The sequence below is a fragment of the Chrysemys picta genome, chromosome 13 (genome assembly GCF_011386835.1).
Source record: "Chrysemys picta bellii isolate R12L10 chromosome 13, ASM1138683v2, whole genome shotgun sequence".
NCBI lineage: Eukaryota > Metazoa > Chordata > Testudines > Emydidae > Chrysemys > Chrysemys picta.
In genome coordinates this window covers 9,124,193-9,144,066 of record NC_088803.1, presented here as the reverse complement: position 1 = coordinate 9,144,066, position 19,874 = coordinate 9,124,193, and the positions used below count along the sequence as shown (strand labels likewise).

Here is a 19,874-nt window from a genome sequence, read left to right as displayed (position 1 = left end):
ATCTTCCCTTGTGACTAGAAAAACTGGTGATGTCCATGAGATGGCCAAATCACTCTCTTTTTGACCTATAACAGCTTTTCTACTGTCTTGGCACAGCTGTGCAAGAGGGTCTCTGTTTATGGGGTGTACATCTCGATGTATCGATATAGTGCTGTCAAATGAGCCCATCCCAGCTTGGCGCTAAGTCCTATAATTAAGATGCCTTTGTAACTGGACAAAAGGATATTCACATCCTCCAAGGGCACTGTTGTATCAGTCATAGAAGATGAAATTGATACATTGGTGTTAGTGTGTAATTCAGCACGATCTTCATCTCACCCTGATGTTTGATTACGCACATGGAATCGCCATCGGATTCCAGTCTACAAAAATCTACTCCCAAACTGGACCATATCAGTGACCACAAAGGGGTGTCCCCTGATGAGGCACCAATATGTACAGTGAGATCTGCCTTGCCTTTAACTGACAATTCTTGGCCCTCAGTTCCGTGGACAGGAAGCTGATGAGGATAGGTCAGGGGGATATTTGCTCAAAGTTCTCAAGTCACTAGAGAAACAGCAGCTCCCATAGCCACTAAACCAGGCAGCAGCTGTCTGATTCACAGTGACCCATACAACACCAGCAACAGAGGTAATGCTACTTCAGTAAATGGCCTTTGCTCTGCTTCAGTTAGTCCCTAGTCTATTCTGATTCACCGTATCCATCACCGTATCCATCACCATGATAACAGAGGGTCTGGCCAATAAGCCCAGACCTCACCCCTAATTTCCTGATGGCTTCCAGGCATTATTCTTAGCCCTGCATTCATATTGTAATAAATGGCCCGTCTGTGACCATATGTAGCAAGAAACTTTCCCCCCCACACACCCTCTTTGTGGTTGCTGGGGAATTGAAGCAGCATCTGCTGGTGCAGCTAGTTTACCCACACACTCTACTAGTTGTTGTAAGTGCTGAGTTGATCTTCCACCTTTGCCAGGCAGGATAGGTTGTACCTCAGCTATCCAGACTCCTGGCATGGTAACAGATAGCTTCTTAGCTTCATGGACTAGATGACCTCCTGAGGTCTCTTCCAACCCTGATCTTCTACGATTCAGACATATATGTCTGATGAATGCCCTGGTGCAAATGGGCGTCGAGTATTAAGTCATTGCGTGTCTTATCTTGATGTCAGGGGTAGGCCAGAAGATGCACTTCTAGATGTTCCGGTTATAGAAGACACATCGGCTGCATCTGTGACAACCCACGTCTTCGAAGAGTTAAATGCTTGTACATTGGACCCCAAGATGTCTGCTTGTGCGTTTGATGGAGCTGCAAACTTCTCTTGAAGACATGGTGGAGTACAAGCTTTGCTCAGAAAAAAAGTGTAACCCTAATCTCTCCTATACACACTGCAGAGGCCATCTTAAGTTCAGTACCCAGAAAGATAAATGGAGCAAATTATTAAGCATGTTGTATTGGGGGGAGGAAGAGCAAAGCCAAGATTCCACCCATTTCCTACCCCTCTCCACCCCCTCCCATCCACCTGCATGGGCTGGGGGTGGAGGTGAAATGCCAGGTGTGCAACTCTTCTCCTTCTCCCATGCCTGCACCTGCAATGTGGAGAGGCAGCAGAGCGGAGTGGGAGTGTGACCAGGGTCTTGCTTCCCAGTACATCCCTGCATAGCCGTGTAAGGGTGGGCTACAGTCTGGTCTGTAGTGATCAAATGAAATATTAAAGCAGCCCAAAGGCAGCATTTCCAGATGGATGCAAAATTCTGTTTGCAGAGAATCTCAGGCTTCAGCTTTTGTCTTTCAGAAGCTCAGCTCCGTAGAGTACCTCTAGGTGGCACTACAAGCTGGAAGGTGGCATCAGGCACACCCCTGGTGCACAGAGCATTTCACCTTACAGTAATATCACTCTGTGCCCACAGGCTATATCGGCTGGATTTCTCTGGCCTGGCCAAAGAGCTGAGCTCAACTTTTGACCAAAGACCACTAAAAAACCTCCCTGGGATAGGGCTGGTTTTATGGCAAAGCATGTGCAGGAGTTAGGAGATGGAGCTTCTATTCCTGAGTCTGCCTCACATTTGCTAGGAGACCGTAGGTAAGTCACAAAGTGTCTCTGTGCCTTAGATGCCCCGTCTGTGACTTAGGGATAACACTTTGCTATGTCACATGAGGCGCTATTCGGCTGCATTCCATGCTGATTGTAAACCCGCAGGCGGAAGTTGCTATAGAAGTTCAAAAGAGTATTTATGTTATTCGTGTATTTTTTATTACCTTCCAAAGGAGCGAAGGGAGAGAACCCATCTCCAGGAGCAGCTCAGTCAGTACTTCTCAGAAATAATCCGATCGGCCAGTCACTTTCAATGCTTCTGTGACGGGGAGCTCGACTCACCACTAGAATGGCACCTCCTCTGGCCTTCCTGGGGATTAGCTTCACGAGGTCAATGCCCCTTCCCGCGGTTGCATGCGGTTTCTCCGCCTCTCTGGACCCCCTCTAGTTCCATAAGCTGCAGCCTGCTCTTGGGGACTTAGCACTCCGGCCAGGTCACTCAGCAGTTTTCCCCTACAGGGTACCAAAGTTCTTCCACATGAACGGTCTCAGGCAGTCTTCTCTGGCACTCCCCTGAGGGTCTAATATTGGAGACACTTGGACGGCTCCCAGGAGTTCCAGACATGACCCTAGATGTTGTGGCCAGTGCTGTGAGTAAATGCTGTGAGACCCTGATGTCCACAGAGCAAATAAAAATAAACCGGAGTTTTCCTCTTCCATTGAGTTGTTTTATTTATAAATGACATTCTGCTTTCCAGATGATTGTCACATGCAGGCGTGTCACCCCAGGCTCTGTGAGCAAGAAATCATGGGAAAGGGACGGTTTAGAATTCTGGAGTTTCCTACAGTGGTATGTTTCATTATTATTATTATTTATATTATTGTAGCATCTTGGAACCCGAGTCATATACCAGGGCCCCGTTGTACTAGGCAGACCAAATAGACGGTCCCTGCCCCAAGGAGCTTACAGTCTAAGTACAAACCAAGAGACAACAGACAGATATAAACAGATGAGGAGCACAAGAAGTCAGAATGACAGGCAATGTTCTCAGCACACCAGCAGCCTAACTGTTGTCAAGTTAGTTGTAGGGTGTGTGTAGTAGCTTCCCCCAGGATTTATAACTTCAGCTGACCAAAATCCTCCGGCCTGACTCTGTTGCCACATTCATTGCCTTGAATGGGAATCAGTTGTATCCAGCAGCCAGAAAACAGGGTGTCTCAGGAAGCTGACTCAAAATCCTTGAGACTGGGCCAAACCACTGTAAAATTAGGATAGCTCCCTCCTATATCTCAAGCTTTTAAATAGCTTCTGTTGTTATCCTGGTACATATTATTTAACTGAAGCTGCCTGCGTCCCATTTGAGTTGTCTCCCACATTTCTTTGGTCCTGTTCCCTTCTTCTTCCACCCACACTGCATCCCTCCATTGTCTCTCCTCCCTACTCCTCTCATTCTCTAGCTCCCCCCCCCATGAATTTCTTACACCCACAACTGTGATATCCCCGTTCTTTTTTATCTCCCTTGATTTCAACCAGTCCCTAGACTGACATTACCAGGTCAGGCTTTTGTTTCCCTGCACAGCTCATAGACCGCAATCGCTGCCTCCTGCACTGATGGTTTGGCCAGAGACTGAAACCATCACATTTCTCTGCAGTCAGTGCCTCCTATCGCTATGGAAACAGAAGCAAGGATGTGCTGCAGAGATGTGATCACTACAATGGCTTAGTGGGGAATTGATAGGGCATGTGAGCAAATTCAACCTGAGCGGGGGGAGGGGGGGGTGGAGGGGACATCAGTTATACTTTTCTTTTTGTGGTGGTTTAACTCCAGCTGAGGCACAGCTGGAAATGCTGCTGAACAAAGGGTTTATTTAGATGAAGGGCTTTTTCCTCACTTGCTGGGAGGCGGCTGAGAACAGTCTATTTGGATCATAGAGCTGTTCTAGGGATGTGCAAGTAGAACAGATGACAGTGTAACTGGCAATAAATGCTCATTTTCCTTAGCTAGCAACTGGCTACTAAGTGTTCTGAGCCAACATAAAAGGAAGGAACGATGAAGCAACTGGAGAGGATTTTCTTTGCTCATAGATGTGGCTTTTCCAGACATAAGAATGGCCTACTGGGTCACACCCATGGTCCTGTATCCTGTCTTCCAACAGTTGCTGGTGCCGGATGGTCCAAAAGTAATGAACAGAACAGGGCAATTTATCAAGTGATCCAACCCATTGTCCAGTTCCAGCTTCTGACAGTTGAAGGTTTAGGAACACCCACAGCGTGGGGTTACATCCCTGACTATTTTGGCTAATAGCCATTGAAGGCTCTATTCTCCAGAAATTTATCTACTGTATTTTCTGGCGTATAAGACTACTTTTTAACCCAGGAAAATCTTCTCAAAAGTCGGGGGTCGTCTTATACGCCGGGTGTCGTCTTATAGGGCGGGTGCTGAAACTTCCGAGCTGGACTGGAGAATCTGCGGTCGCCGCATATGGTGGGGGGAGCTCAAAAATGGCCGCGGCCACATCCCCGCCCGATGACGAGGTGAGGGGGCGCCTCACCGGGAAGGTGTAAGTGAAGGGCGGAGCAAGCTGCAGGCGTCCGGGACGCCCGGGGTATGGAAAAAAGAGATAGAGCGGCGCTGTGCCCAGAAAAACACGCCTCTTTCACCCGTCTGGCCCGCCCTTGTATCCTATTACCGTACCTCCTTCTCTGCCTCTCAGATCTCGCTCCTGAGGACTGCAGTGAAGCGGCGCAGGTGCGCATGTGCGAGATCTGAGAGGCAGAGAAGGAGGTAATAGGATACAAGGGCGGGCCAGACGGGTGAAAGAGGCGTGTTTGCGCTACCGCTCTGATAGTCTTGGAGACAGGGAGGGCTGGGCAGGCAGGGAGAGCTGACCAATCCAAGCAGGCTTTGTATACAACAACCAGCCAATCGCCGGTAAGGTACATCGCTTGCCGTGATTGGCTGGTTGTTGTATACTGGGTACCACATACAGTACAGCACCAGTATCTGTACCTGTTCATACAGTATAGCACCAGTACATACAGTACAGTATACAAATGTCCAACAGTCAAAACCCCATCATGGCTCCACCAGCAAGAAGAAAGAAATATGAAGCCAGTTTCAAACTTAAAGTTGTAAACTTTGCCATGGAACATAATAACTGCGCTGCTGCAAGACAATATGGAGTAACAGAAAAGATGGTTCGGGACTGGAAAGCAAATGAAAAAGCATTAAAGAGTATGCCAAGGGGTAAGTGTGCATTAAGAAGAGGCACTCCACATTGGCCAGAACTCGAAAAACATGTAGCAGACATGGTGAATGAGCATCGCCAAAACGGTTATGTAGTGACACGAAATAAAATACATTTGTTTGCACTTCAGTGGGCCAAATCTAACCCAGATCACAGCAACAGATTTAAGGCCACTGTATCCTGGTGTACTAGATTCATGGGAAGGCATAATATGGTACTGAGGCAAAAGATGAAAATTGCCCCAAAATTACCTGCAGATCTTGATAGCAAAGTAAATAGTTTCCATCGATACGTAATACAACAGCGCACTAAACATGGCTATGCGTTAAGTAGTATTGGAAATATGGATGAAACTCCAATGAATTTTGATATGGTTGGAAATAAAACTGTCCATCAAAAAGGTGAAAAAACAATTTTAATTAAAACAACAGGACATGAGAAGTCCAGTTTTACAGTGGTACTAGGATGCACAGCTGATGGCGCCAAACTGAGACCAATGATTATTTTTAAAAGAAAAACAATGCCGAAATTCAAGTTCCCTGTTGGTTGTTTTGTACATGTGAATGAAAAAGGCTGGATGGATGAAGAAGGGGTAAAGCTATGGCTTGATAATGTATGGAGCAGGCGACCAGGTGGACTTATTCAAAAATGTAGTCTACTGGTGTGGGATATGTTCAGGGCTCATTTAACTCCCAGCACCAAGCAAATGCTTGCAAGACTAAACACAGATGCGGCAGTTATTCCTGCAGGATTGACATCGTTGGTACAGCCACTGGATGTGTGCCTAAACAAGCCATTTAAAGATCGCATTCAAGAACAGTGGAATGAATGGATGGTTAGCGGCGAAAAGTCATTCACAAAAGGAGGAAACATGCGTGCTCCACAGTTGGATGTTTTGTGCAAGTTTGTCATAAAAGCCTGGAATGATATTGATGCAGAAACAGTAATCAAGTCTTTCAAGAAGTGTGGCATATCAAATTCATTAGATGGTATGGAGGACGACTACTTGTGGCAAGATGAAGAGGAAGCCGAAGCTGAGACCACACCATCTGATATGGAATTCGATCCATACGATGACTGCCTTACAAATGTATCACAAGATGTCATTGATGTACTTATGATATCAGATGACGAACAGGAGGATTTTGAAGGCTTTTAAAGGGAAACTGTCACGCCAGCAAAACCTGTAAAAATACCGTAGCTTGCAGTTATGATGGGCGTTGCTAACTCGCCAGGGACTTGCCCGGCACTTGCTCTCTCTCTTGTTTGTTATCTTCCTCCTATCATCATCAGTTCCAGTTTGGTTGACAGCTTAGAAAACAAACAGCATGGCAGCTCCCATGGGTTTATTGTCTTATCCTTCCTTTCAGCTTTAGAGTGAATTAGGAAAAGTTTAATCCACTTGCACTGTTTTATGTTTACATGTTTGATGACAAACAGCCTTATGTTTATAAGTGACAGTTTTCCTGCTAAGTACCTGCATGTCATAAGCATTTGAATTAAAATTACCATATTGAAATCAAATCTGATGTTTTTTTAATTTTTTTTTGGTGTGTGTTGGAAGAGGGGTAGTCTTATACGGCGAGTATATCCCAAACTCTATATTTTAACTGGAAAAGTTGGGGGTTGTCTTATACGCCCAGTCGTCTTATACGCCGGAAAATACGGTAATTCTTTTTTGAACCTGATTCACTATTTACTATTCTTTTGGCTTTCACAACCTCCCCTGATGAGTTCCACGTTTGGACTGTGCATTGTATGAAGTACTTCCTTATGTTAGTTTTAAACCTGCTGCCTATTAACTTCATTGGGTGACCCCTGGTTCTTGCGTTATGCCAAGGGGTAAATAACTTTCCTATTCACTTTCTCAACATCATTTGTGATTTCATAGACCTCTATATATCCCCCCCAGACACACACCTCCATACCCAGGCTCAGGGCACCTGCTGGGCAGGCATGCTTGTGAGAAGAACAGCTATGCTTTACTTATGGCAAACCCTTCTGCTTTCCTTCTTAAGTGGGATGGGCTCTTGGAATCCTGCCTGCCAAGCGCTGAGCCCACTCAGCTGCTCTGTGACCTGCACTTCCTGTCCTAAACTCTTGGCTAGTGCTCAGCAGCTGCTCCCTGCCCCAGAGGTGGCTGCACATCATTGCTGGTGTGTGCACTTGATTTAGTTGGGATTGGTTGTACTCTGAGCAGGGGGTTGGACTAGCTGGCTCCTGCGGTCCCTTCCACCCCTGAGATTCTATGATTCACTAGTCCCCATCCTGCTGCCATCAAGGTGGGGTTTGCCATTGGCGTCACTGGGAGCCGGAGAGGGCCATGGCTGCGTGAGATGGTCTCTGACCAAGAGGGGAACACTTGGTGGGCACCCACAGTGGGTCAGCCCTAGCCGCCTCAACACTGGCGGAGTCCAACTCCGCGAGAGCGAGCAGGGACTGCCGGGAACTGGAGTCCCTTACTCTCCCGAGTCTCCTCCCACAGCTCGACCCGCGGGGGGAGGGAGAACTACGTTTCCCGTGGGGCACCGCGAGACGGGCAGTACAGGGACGGGCACGCAGCAGCGCCGGCCGGAGTCGGAGGCGGGCGGGGCGCGGGGCCAGGAGCGCGCGTGCCGGGATGGTGCCGCTGGCTCTGGGTGGGCGTGGCCTGGAACGCGGCTGCGGTGATTTTTGGGGGCGGGGCCGGCGAAGAGGCGGGGCTGCGGATGGTGTTGATAGTGCTCGGCTCGCGGAGGGACCGTTACCCTGAGGCGACGCAGCCTGGCGGCGGGAGGGCGCGTGAGGGCCGGGGACTGCACTGGGTGGGGTCTGTCCCGGCTCGCGCACAACCCCCCGCTCCGCAGTGCCCGGCTCGCGCCGGGGTCCGGGTCCCTGTCACTGCGCCATCGCCGCCTCGTCACCGGCTGAGGCACCGAGCAGCCCCCCCCCCCCTTCCCGGGTGATGCCCTTGGCCGGGCTGGGCGCCGGCAGGTGATTCCCAGCGTCCGCCGCTCGTGCGATCCGTGGCGCGTCGCTGGTGGTGGTGGGGGCGCTGCCGGGGGTGGGCGCGTGGCTGGGGGGGGCGCTGCCGGGGGTGGGCGCGTGGCTGGTGGGGGGGGGCGCTGCCGGGGGTGGGCGCGTGGCTGGTGGTGGGGGGGGGGCGCTGCCGGGGGTGGGCGCGTGGCTGGTGGTGGTGGGGGGGCGCTGCCGGGGGTGGGCGCGTGGCTGGTGGGGAGGGGGGGGCGCTGCCGGGGGTGGGCGCGTGGCTGGTGGGGGGGGGGGGCGCTGCCGGGGGTGGGCGCGTGGCTGGGGGCTGGGGGGGGGATACCACTGGATACTGCTGTCTTGAGACATTTAAAAAACAAACATGACCACTCTGCGTGGGTGTCTTTGTTCTCTCTGCAGACACATTAATTTGGCATTAGTTGGCTTTGCCCTTGGTAATGTGTTTATCCTCCTCATCTTGTTTTTTGCCAATAAGTGTCAGATCTGGTCTGGTGACATCTCATTCCAGTTCTCCTTCTCCCTTGCCCAGTAACTGATGCTCCTTTTATGAGGTTGTCCTACTGCTCAGATGGTGATGAGCTGAGCTCTCATGCAACAAGGGAGAAGGGTGAGAGCAGTCATTTGAAAAATATATGGGGGGAGGAATGTGGCATATGAAGATCCTGGAATCATAGATGGGAGTAAACACTATGTTCTGTTGTAATCTGTTTAGCACATAATGCAGCCTATAAGAAGATATTAAGGGGGGTGTTGATGATTGGCAATAAATGCATTGCTTGGCAGATAAATTACTGAATGCATTGCTTTATGTGGCGAAGCGAACACTTCAATGGTTTTCTCTTTTCAGATAAATCCCAGAGAGAATTAATCTGGTCCTAATGTAGAAGGACAACATAAGAAACTCTTTGTGGTGATTTGACAGGTTCTGAAGGGGGGGAATTCAATATGAAAAAGGCAAAAAATTTAAATGGGCAAACATATTTTTAATGCAATGCGTAACTAACCTAAAGGAATACACTGCCGTAGAATATAGTGTTGTAAATCCTAAAAAGGATTAGGCATCTATATAAATAGGGATAGCATTTACACTTACTTTGTCTAGCCTAAAAAAAATAAAGGCTATAATACTTCATGGCACAAGTTCACCAGCAGCTGGGGTCAATGAGCCAGAGTATCCAATGGTATTACATAATTAGATGCATTATGATGTTGGAATGCTTTCATCTGAAGCATTGAGTATTGGCTGTTGTCCCTGATAAGACTAGATGGCTTATTAATTTGTTTTGATATGAGAGTTCCATTGTTAGGCTTGATCCTGCAAAGACCTGTCTCCTGCTGAAGCCAAAATTGCATACATGTGATAAGCTTTTGAAGGATTTGGCTCATTTTAGGATATCCAAGCTCTTATAAATTTCATTGATTGTAAGAACTCTTTGTAAAGAGAAAATTTTGGCTAGTACTGAATGTAGTCACCTGAAACCTAGCAACTGCTTAATAGCACATGCACAGCTGCTTGGGACAAGAAGTGAAGAATACCTTGTATTGACATTAAAGGAGTTTAAAACAATATACTGGTAATTATCCATGTTCCTAAAGTATATTTACACTGAATTATGAGGCCATTGTAACTTTTTTTATTTGTCTTGACTTTCTGAATCTAGAAAACTAATGTGTAAACATAGACTTAGGTCATTCTTTCAACCTTAAACATGGAGATTGGCGTTGTAGCATGCTATTTGAAAATAGAACGAGGCACCAAAAGGGCTGCACAACTATTCCAGTTTTCACAAAACACTAAAATTTAATTCTAGAATGTAGTCAGGATCCAATATTGTGGATTATGTGGCTAATAATTTTTTTTGTAGAGATTCATCAATTCTAAACCAAATGGGACCATTGTGATCATCTAATCTGATCTCCTGTATAACACAGGGCATAGAACTTCCACAAAGTAATTCCTAGGTACATTGTCAGGTTAAAAATTGTTTGCTTTTTAAAAAGCTTCCTGACCTGTGTTACTAAATACCTAAGATTAATAATGAATTTTTAAAACATCTAATTTATGAAGTTTACACTTTTAATTTTAGACAGTGGGAATAAAGTGTCAAAATTGCTTGGTTTACACTTGCTTTTAGAAGAACAGGAGGACTTGTGGCACCTTAGAGACTAACAAATTTATTAGAGCATAAGCTTTCGTGGACTACAGCCCACTTCTTCGGATGCATATAGAATGGAACGTATATTGAGGAGATATATATATACACACATACAGAGAGCATAAACAGGTGGGAGTTGTCTTACCACCTCTGAGAGGCCAATTAATTAAGAGAAAAAAAACTTTTGAAGTGATAATCAAGCTAGCCCAGCACAGACAGACAGTTAGATAACAAGTGTGAGAATACTTACAAGGGGAGATAGATTCAATGTTTGTAATGGCCCAACCATTCCCAGTCCTTATTCAAACCGGAGTTGATTGTGTCTAGTTTGCATATCAATTCTAGCTCAGCAGTTTCTCGTTGGAGTCTGTTTTTGAACTGCTGAGCTAGAATTGATATGCAAACTAGACACAATCAACTCCGGTTTGAATAAGGACTGGGAATGGTTGGGCCATTACAAACATTGAATCTATCTCCCCTTGTAAGTATTCTCACACTTGTTATCTAACTGTCTGTCTGTGCTGGGCTAGCTTGATTATCACTTCAAAAGTTTTTTTTCTCTTAATTAATTGGCCTCTCAGAGGTGGTAAGACAACTCCCACCTGTTTATGCTCTCTGTATGTGTGTATATATATCTCCTCAATATACGTTCCATTCTATATGCATCCGAAGAAGTGGGCTGTAGTCCACGAAAGCTTATGCTCTAATAAATTTGTTAGTCTCTAAGGTGCCACAAGTCCTCCTGTTCTTCTTTTTGCGGATACAGACTAACACGGCTGCTACTCTGAAACTTGCTTTTAGGTCAGTTTCACTTTGTGCTAGTGCCTGATTTCCAGAATTCTCCTGCAACTGCAGCCCAAAGTGCAACATCTTAAAATCCAAACACCAGATCTTATTCAACAAATCTCTCATTGAATGAATGTATTTGAACAAAGCATGAAGGTAAAATGTGCAGGATTTTTGGTTTTTGTCTCCTGAAATGATTCTAGATAGAAGAACATTAAAAACAGGTTTTTTAAATACTAAATTTTAATGGGAAAATATTTTGATAAGATTTTTTGCTATTGCGGCTATGTAGTATGATATCCTTATCGAAAACGAATATAGTGAATTCGATTTTTTTTAAATTATAATCTTTATATATATGGTTTCTCTTGTTTTTGCTTTTAAACTCCTTAATTATGATAGCTTTCCTTTGGCCAAATGCCAAAGACAAAGCAAAACATGCTTTGCACATACTTGATTAATTTACTTCTTGGAAGCTTTCATCCCATAGTATTGTCATTGTAAACAGATACTTACTGTCTCCATTTTAAAACCAGTTTTTGGAGCCTAATTAATACACAACCCTCAGCCTTTTGGACTGTTATCATTTTAGGTTTTTAATGTACCTGCAACTGCCTGTGGCCAACAAACACCCACTTTAGCCATTAATCTGCAGTGCCCAAGAGGAACAACAGGAAACCATTTGACTCCAGGCTAAATAGCACTAGCTTGCTAATATTGACTTTTCCTTTTTTTCCTCAGATTAAGAGCTGTAGGATGCTTTCCAAAGAATAACATCACACGTAGGCGTTTGTACAAAGGCAACTTTCACTAATCTAAATTCTGTTTCCATCATGGTTTTCCATTTGTTTCCTTTTCTGCTCATTTACTTTTTCCTCAGTTTCCTCTCTTTTTGTCAGGTTTTTTTGTTGATCCCGTCTCATATTTCTATTGCTGAGAAATTAGCTCTTTCAAGTTTACAAGGTACAACAGCATCCTGTTCTCCCGCCCCCCGTCTTCACTCCTCCTCATTTGTAGGCCACATACTTGACTAAATGAAACACTAGCCTATTCTGCTATGAGCATTTCCCCCCCTCTCCTTGGTCCCATTTTTCATTTCTGAATTCTTTTTATTTTCTCTTTGCTCTCCCAAGTTTGAGTTTGGGCATGTACAGACTTCTCAAAAAGGGGCCCCAGGATAGGGTTTTTTTCAGCAGAACATCTCCCACATGGAGCTCACTGTAGGGTCCCAACCTCAGTTGGGAGTAGGTGGGCTGCGTGTTTTCATTAGCTGACTTTATATAGTGACGGAATATGCTTCTCGAGTGGTATGAAAACAAAATTCTTTCACTGAAGATCTGATATAATCTTCTTATAAGGCCCCTGTCGCCATAGTGTCTGAGAACCTGTTGTGGAGAGCAATGCTCCAGCCGGGGAGTGGGGTTGGGTGCTTGCCCCGCTCCGTGCGGCTCCCGGAAGCAGCAGCATGTCTCCCCCCCCCCCCCCATCTCCTATGCGTAGGGGGAGCCAGGGTGCTCTGCACACTGCCCCCACAGCTCCCACTGGCCAGCAACCACAGCCAATGGGAGCTGCAGGGACAGTCCCTGCGGACAGGGCAGCGCGCAGAGCTGCCTGGCTGTGCTTCCGCATAGGAGCCAGAGGGAGGACATGCCACTGCTTCCGGGAGCTGCTTGAGGTAAGTGCCGCCCAGAGCCTGCACCCCTCATCCCCTCTTGTGCCCCACCCCCCTACCCCAGCCCTGATCCCTCCCCCACCCTTCAAATTCCTCAGTTCCAATCCTCCTGCACCCCCAGCCGAAGCCCTCACCCCCTCCTGCACCCCAACCCCTAATTTTGTGCGCTTTCATTGCCTGCCGTACGATTTCCATACCCAGATGTGGCCCTCGGGCCAAAAAAATTGCTCACCCCTGCTCTACTGGATGTCTGATTACTTGAGCATGCTCAGTGGAGTAGTCTTAACTTTATCAGTCTTGGCTATATGTGATATTAAGTTCTGGGGGTGGGTAAATGGAGAGTCTCCATAATGGGAATATGGATGTCATTCTGTGCCTGAGAAGAGGGATTATTATACTGGTGTCAAGCAGCACAAACTGCAAAGCTGTTATCTGAACAGCAAGTGGCGAAAACTTGCTTGACTTGTGGAACTGCAGTAATTCTGGATGTGCAGACCCCCGTGAGCAGTCCCATTGATTTCAGTGGGAGCTCTGCCAGCATAGTGGTGCACTTGCACCGAGCTTATTGCAGAATCGGGCCTTGGTTGGTGACTATGATCCTTGATGTGGACTGGTAGTGGTGGCTGTGTATACACGGAAGATTATGACAGATGAGCTGTTTCACTTGGAAAAGATGCTGCAGTGCAACTGAACTGTAGTTTTCTTATTTTTGTTGTTGTAAAGTTACATTTAAAGATAAAACTAAAATAGGGGCATTGATGAAATTGTCTTCTAAAGGCTGACAGTGTAACTAATATAAGATCTTTCTCCTTACAAAACCTTTAAAGCACGCTTCTCCAAGCAACCATGACAAATTGAGCACAACTAATTGTCAGAAACCAAAGAGAAGAAATATTCTGAAATCACTCCATATGCATTTCAGTGGCCAAAGAAGATTATAAAGCTGAAGGACAAAAATCCTAGCCATAACTCGCTGCAGGTGTATTTTGGGGATAGCAAAAGCATCTCAAAGTGCAAATAAGGCCATAGGGAATTAGCAGTTCAATGAAATAAGAGGCTGTAAGGTAAGGCAATACTTTGGTATTAGTTTCTTAAAACTGAACCTAAGATGTACTGGAAACCAAATCTTCAAAAAAATTAAAACCGCTGCACTATTAGTATTTGTTAGTGAAGAATCCTTGGTGCTATTTAAGCCAGGCTTGCGGAGAGGCTTGAAAAATGCATTACTATGGTCTGTTGCACACTGGAGTGTACAAGTCAACAGATGTCTGCCATGTCAACTTAGGCAAACATGTTGATGCTTTGAATTATTTCTGAGGTAAAAAGGACAAATGTGAAATGATCTGTAACAGAGTCCATAAGGATCCCTGGTTAAAAGAACTGCTGTTCTGTGTAGATTCAGGTGATGTAGTGAACTAAAATTGATGTTGAGGACTAAATAGCACTTTATCTCTGAGGACATCTTGTAACAGAAATGGAAAAGGTCTACAAAGATCTTGTATACAAGGAGAAACTAAAAGGAGTAGACTAATTTAGCTTAAACAGAATAAGGAAGAGATGGAGGTATCAAGCTGACTAGAGTAATTTGAAGTAAATGTAGGAGTTGAGATACTTTCGTTTCATGGACTTAAACTGTGTATTATTTCTAACAGGTGAAAATACTAGAAAAAGCTAAAAATAAATAAATATCTTATTTGCTTTTTAAGTCTTTATGCAACTTCCTTTTTCATTTCCTTCAGCTCTTTCAGTGACAATCAGTGAAACCAATTTCCCTTCCATTGTTAATTTCACTTCAGGGTTCTCAATACAGCAATGTTTAGGTTTTGCTGAGATCCTAAGAATCCCTCTGGTAAAGGACCAGGAGTACTTGTGGCACCTTAGAGACTAACAAATGTATTAGAGCATAAGCTTTCGTGGACTACAGCCCACTTCTTCGGATGCATATAGCCTATGCATCCTATATGCATCCGAAGAAGTGGGCTGTAGTCCACGAAAGCTTATGCTCTAATACATTTGTTAGTCTCTAAGGTGCCACAAGTACTCCTGTTCTTTTTGCGGATACAGACTAACATGGCTGCTACTCTGAAACCTATCCAAAGAAGGTAAAGTGTGAGGCATCTAATAAAAATTTGTCATACTGATTCTTGTATACATTGCAAGATGTATGTACATGGGATATTTGAGTTGTGTATATGTACTCGAAAAAAGCTTTAAAATCTGCGGGCAAACAGGTTTTGCCAGACAAATGGATGTAGATTTAGCTGTCGGCCTTGATTCATATGTAGATTAAGCATTGGAAGCTCTGTTTTGTATATGGTGTCAACAGGAGGATGTGAAAACAACTTAAAGCCAGCACACCAGGAACGGAATCACTGGGGGTCATCCTGACCATGGGGACAAAAACAATGAGTTTTGGGAAATGCACAAAGTCATTTTGTTTTCGTTCGCTGAGGAAGCAAAAAGAACAGTGCATTTTGCATTCATGAGATAAGCTGTTTTAAACAAAACTTGAATAGGCTAAAAACCTAACCGTAGGTCTTGTATTATTGTGCAGGTGCCAATGCTAGTAAGTTGAGATGATTAATAAAGAATAAACAGGTCTTTGGATTTTTTTCTACAATAGAATTTAAAAATCAAGAGCGTGGTATAAGTGGTACTATCAGGGTGATAATGCTTTAAACTATATGTTAGAGATTAATTAGTTGTGTTACAGAAAATTCTAAATTCCCTGTCGCTCAGGAACATTTATAAAACACTTTCCATACTACAGTCATATTGGATTTTTAGGGGCTGATCCTGTTTCCATTTGAAAACATTAATAAAACATCCATTCACCTGCAGGAATTGGCTCTACCCTCGTAGCAGGAATTGTAAGTTTTGTATAGGCTGGTGGTACTCTGAAATTCTGTGGCTGTGCAATTTATTGTAGAATTGTGTTCTAGAATGAGTATTTATTTATTTTTTTAAAAAACAAAAAGCTTTTAGTCCTTTATGGATGGGAAAAAAACATAAATGCGAACAGTCTATCTAATGCAGTGTTTGCAGAAAGATAGGAACAATAGTTCTGAGGTGTGAACTGTCCTGTTATCTCAATTAGTGTTTGTTTTGAAACCTAATTATGGCAGTTAAAAATGCGACTTTCACTGCTGATAATGTTGGCATCACTCACCTTCTCAGGTGCCAAAAGTCCCAACTGTCTCCTCTGCTTCCAAAACCTTCAGGTTTCCCCTGATTTTTATACTTCATCGATTTGTCTTCAGCAGGGCTGGCTCCAGGCACCAGCTTCTCAAGCAGGTGCTTGGGGCGGCTGCTCCTGAGAGGGGCAACACATCTGGGTATTTGGCGGCAATTCGGCGGACGGTCTCTCACTCCTGCTGGGAGCAAAGGACCCCCCGCCGAATTGCTGCCGCAGATCGCGATTGCGGCTTTGTGTGTGTGTGTGTGTGTGTGTGTGTGTGTGTGTTGGCTGCTTGGGGCGGCCAAAACCCTGGAGCCGGCCCTGGTCTTCAGTACAAATTGTGCAGCACATTGAAAATTAAAAAATGGAGTAGCAGAAAACTGAATTCAACTGAGGGTATATTCTGATTGTACTATTCAATTTGATATTCAGTAAAATCTTAATTTGTTAATCTAGTTGAAGATGTCACAGAATTTCCAACCCGGGAATGTCTCAGGGTTCTGTGGTTTTGCCATGGAATATGTGACTGCTTGGTGGGTTTCATAAGTGGGCATTTAAACCTGATACGTGTGTTAGGAGGGAGAAGGGATCTATACATCTACTGTCAGTTGTAGAGTCACACTTCAAAATTAGTTCCACAATACCTACAACGTAAGCAAAAGTAATTTTGTATTGAAGAATGAAAACAGTAAGCCTGCTCCTCCTGATCATTAGTCTTGGAATAGGGCTTCAGAATGTCAGTCGAGAGCAGTATACTGTCTGCAAATGTTCTAACTTCCCTGGACAAAATCTGGATGTGTAGAGGGTACAGAGGATTTAAAATATCTTCCTACATAGAGAACACTTTCAGGTAATGCACATCTTTCTTTTTGTAATACCTTCTTCAAATCCAGGGACAAGGTTGTATCCTGTCAGTGATCCTCCTGCCCCATGTTTGATTTTTTTTTTCCATTTCATGTGCTAATTCATTCCCCTGCGCTCTTCTGTTTACATCAGACCTGAAATTAATCATGGTCTGTTGAGAAGAAACTTCTGCCGCCTTCTTCACACTGTCAAGTAGCAAACTTGGTGACGATGCAAAATGCTTCTCTTTCCGGAGTTGAGGTTGGAAGATTTTTCTGAGCATCCATAGCCGAGTCCACGTGAAATGAGCTATTAAAAACACTATTGCTTAGTCAGTGGGGTGGAGTAAAAGACCAGATTCATCAATTTGCAAACCTCGGGGAGAGAATCTGATGAAATTTGCAAAGGATCCTGATGGCAGTAGACCTGAAAATTGTTTTGGAAGGGGTAAAACTTTGTAGATTCTAACAATGGTTGAATTATTGTCTTTGCTTTTACTCTCCGAATACCTGCTCTTGGAACCACTATTTTGTCTTTAATATGAAATCTTTGTCAGTGTCTGATAAGACCAGTAACGTCATTTGAACTAGAAAGTGCCATGCAAACTGAATTGAATGGTAAATTCAATTAAAATTAGATTTAGTTAAAATGGGTTTAAGACACCTTATCTGGTTAAGGTTATCTGTATCCGCAAAAAGAAGAACAGGAGTACTTGTGGCACCTTAGAGACTAACAAATTTATTAGAGCATAAGCTTTCGTGGACTACAGCCCACTTCTTCGGATGCATATCTGGTTTGTCCAATTGAACACTCAAATCTGGTTTAGAAAACAATTTGAGACGAGAGCCTCTTTTATATATAAAAAAAGGGGGGGGCGGAGTTCATCTAGTTCAGTGCAGCAGTGAAAGCAGACGATTATAGGACAGAGGCATTGGCATATAAGTCAATGTAAATACGTTGGCAGGAACAATATTCAAACTTGGTGTTGCTTAGAGAGGAAATCATCTTTGTTGGCTCCTGTGGTGCTGTGTGGTGTTAGATAAATGCATTACATTTTGCTGTAGTTTTGTTGGTTCAAGACTAACAGTTCCCAGTAGCTTTTATGTTACTATTGATTATATCTACCTAACAATTCAGTCTTATTCCTCTTCTCTTCCAAATGGGATTTCCCTTCAGTTTCCAAAGAATATTCTTAAAATATTTTTTTATTTAGCTTTCTGAGATCTTGTTTGGAGGGCTTACTGAGAATACCTACAAGGTGAAAATGGTAGGAATTTTTATTACTAGTTTGTGCTTTTCTAGATAAATATTGTTGGATTTATATACCTCATAGTAGGTTTTGAAACAAATCTTAACAGTAGGGTTAAAATAACTATGTAATAGAATGCTAGGTGGCTTCTCCATTAGTCCAAACCTTTAGTCTAACTGCAAACCTGGACAGAAAGAATTACTTATCAGAGGGAATGGAGCACAAAACCCATTGGGAAGGGAACACTTGATCCCGTGCAGGGATTTGATCTCTGCTGACCAGGCAGGGTGTGGGAGTGCTGAGGGCAGCATGCTCATTTGCTTTGTGGGGGTGTCATGTTTGCACTGCCTTTGAACAAGACCCCTTATCCCCAACAATGTTTAGACAACCGACTGAACAGCACAAACTCTTCAAATAGCTGAATCCAAGTCCTTAGCAGAAGGAAGGTTGCTCTGTTGGGGCATTTAAGGATGCTAGAGCGTCCTGGAGCATCTGTCTTATAAAACAAGGAAAATGTAAAAATCATTGAGGAGCAACTGCTATTTTATATCAAAACAACCTAGGTTTTTTCACCTTAAAGGGTTTCAGTAAAGCCTCCTGTCATAGTAATTCTGGCAGCTGTCAAGAGGAGGCATGTCAGTCTACAGCTGTATTTGATTTATTTTAACTATTCTCTTCTGACCCTTCTATTTTATTTTAATTGAATTTGGTCTGAATTCATGCCTGTGTCTGTTTCTACAATACTTGTTTTCTGTAGCCGGAAGAGCATGATTCTAAGTAGCAACATCCTCTGTGCTTTTGGTTAGTTCAGTACAAGGTATTCTCTAACTTAAAATAAATAAACTTAATAAAGGTCGTTATAGAAAAAGGTCTGTTGTACAAAGGGTTTGGCTCTCATCCAAGCATCTCCCAGCTGTGTGTCTAGTCTGAGTTAAGGTTTACTTGTACCCCAGAAATATAATGGAATGCTACATAGTTTTACTAATCCCCTACATCTTTCCTGAGCCCTATATTCATTTTCAGCCAGTGCTAAAGTTACTCTCAGTGGGAAGCGTAATGGTGCAGTGATGCTGAAAGCTTTCCTGCATAATACAGTGTCTTTGAAATAGGGTGTGTCAGTTTTTTCCTTTACTTCATGCACTCGCGGTTTGCGGTGTTAAATCCATGCCACTCAAATCTTAATTTTCAATGAGTATGCTGATTGCTGATTCCTGTTTGTCTTATGGATCTAAGAACTGAATCTTTAGAAGTGAGCCACTGCACACCTGAAAAACGGAGCACAGTAGAATTTATTTAATACACATCTCTTTAAAAAAACAAACAAACAACAAAAACCTGGTGGTCTCACTCCACTTCTCAGTGAAGCTATAATAACACAAGCTGTGGTGAGGGATTAATAATGTAAGACTCTTCTCTTACAAAATACACTTGTGTGTCTATTTTTTTAATATCGTGTACGGTACAGTATTGAGTGTTGGGATGGTGCCATACTGGTGTGACGGTACTGAATGAACGGTGACAACATGGCTTGACATGACTGAACTGTGAAAGAGGATTCTGGGAGAAGAATCCTTTTCTTAGCATCGGGCAGATGCCAGAAGTGAAACTGACTGGCTCCATGCTGCGTGTATGATGAATACTGATCTTTGCATCAGCAAATATGTCCACTTGAAAGCAAACAACACATGTAGAACATCTTGAGTGGAGCATGGGCTGAC

General features: G+C 44.1%; 1 long non-coding RNA gene across 6 annotated transcripts in view; it reads left to right on the top strand.

Moving 5' to 3' along the window:
- The window catches only part of LOC135975224 (uncharacterized), a 53,726-nt gene that overhangs the window by 9,975 nt on the left and 23,877 nt on the right, over nucleotides 1–19,874 (top strand). Inside the window, exon 2 of one of the 6 annotated variants that reach the window (XR_010592157.1) lies at nucleotides 2,794–2,885. The exons of 1 other annotated variant lie outside the window; for it this stretch is intronic. This is a non-coding gene — a long non-coding RNA (uncharacterized LOC135975224). Of the gene's footprint in view, nucleotides 1–2,793; nucleotides 2,886–7,986; nucleotides 8,258–8,644; nucleotides 8,880–12,821; nucleotides 12,890–13,139; nucleotides 13,951–19,874 lie in introns of those variants that run through there. 4 more of the 6 variants (XR_010592153.1, XR_010592156.1, XR_010592154.1 and 1 more) reach the window with 4 other exon arrangements.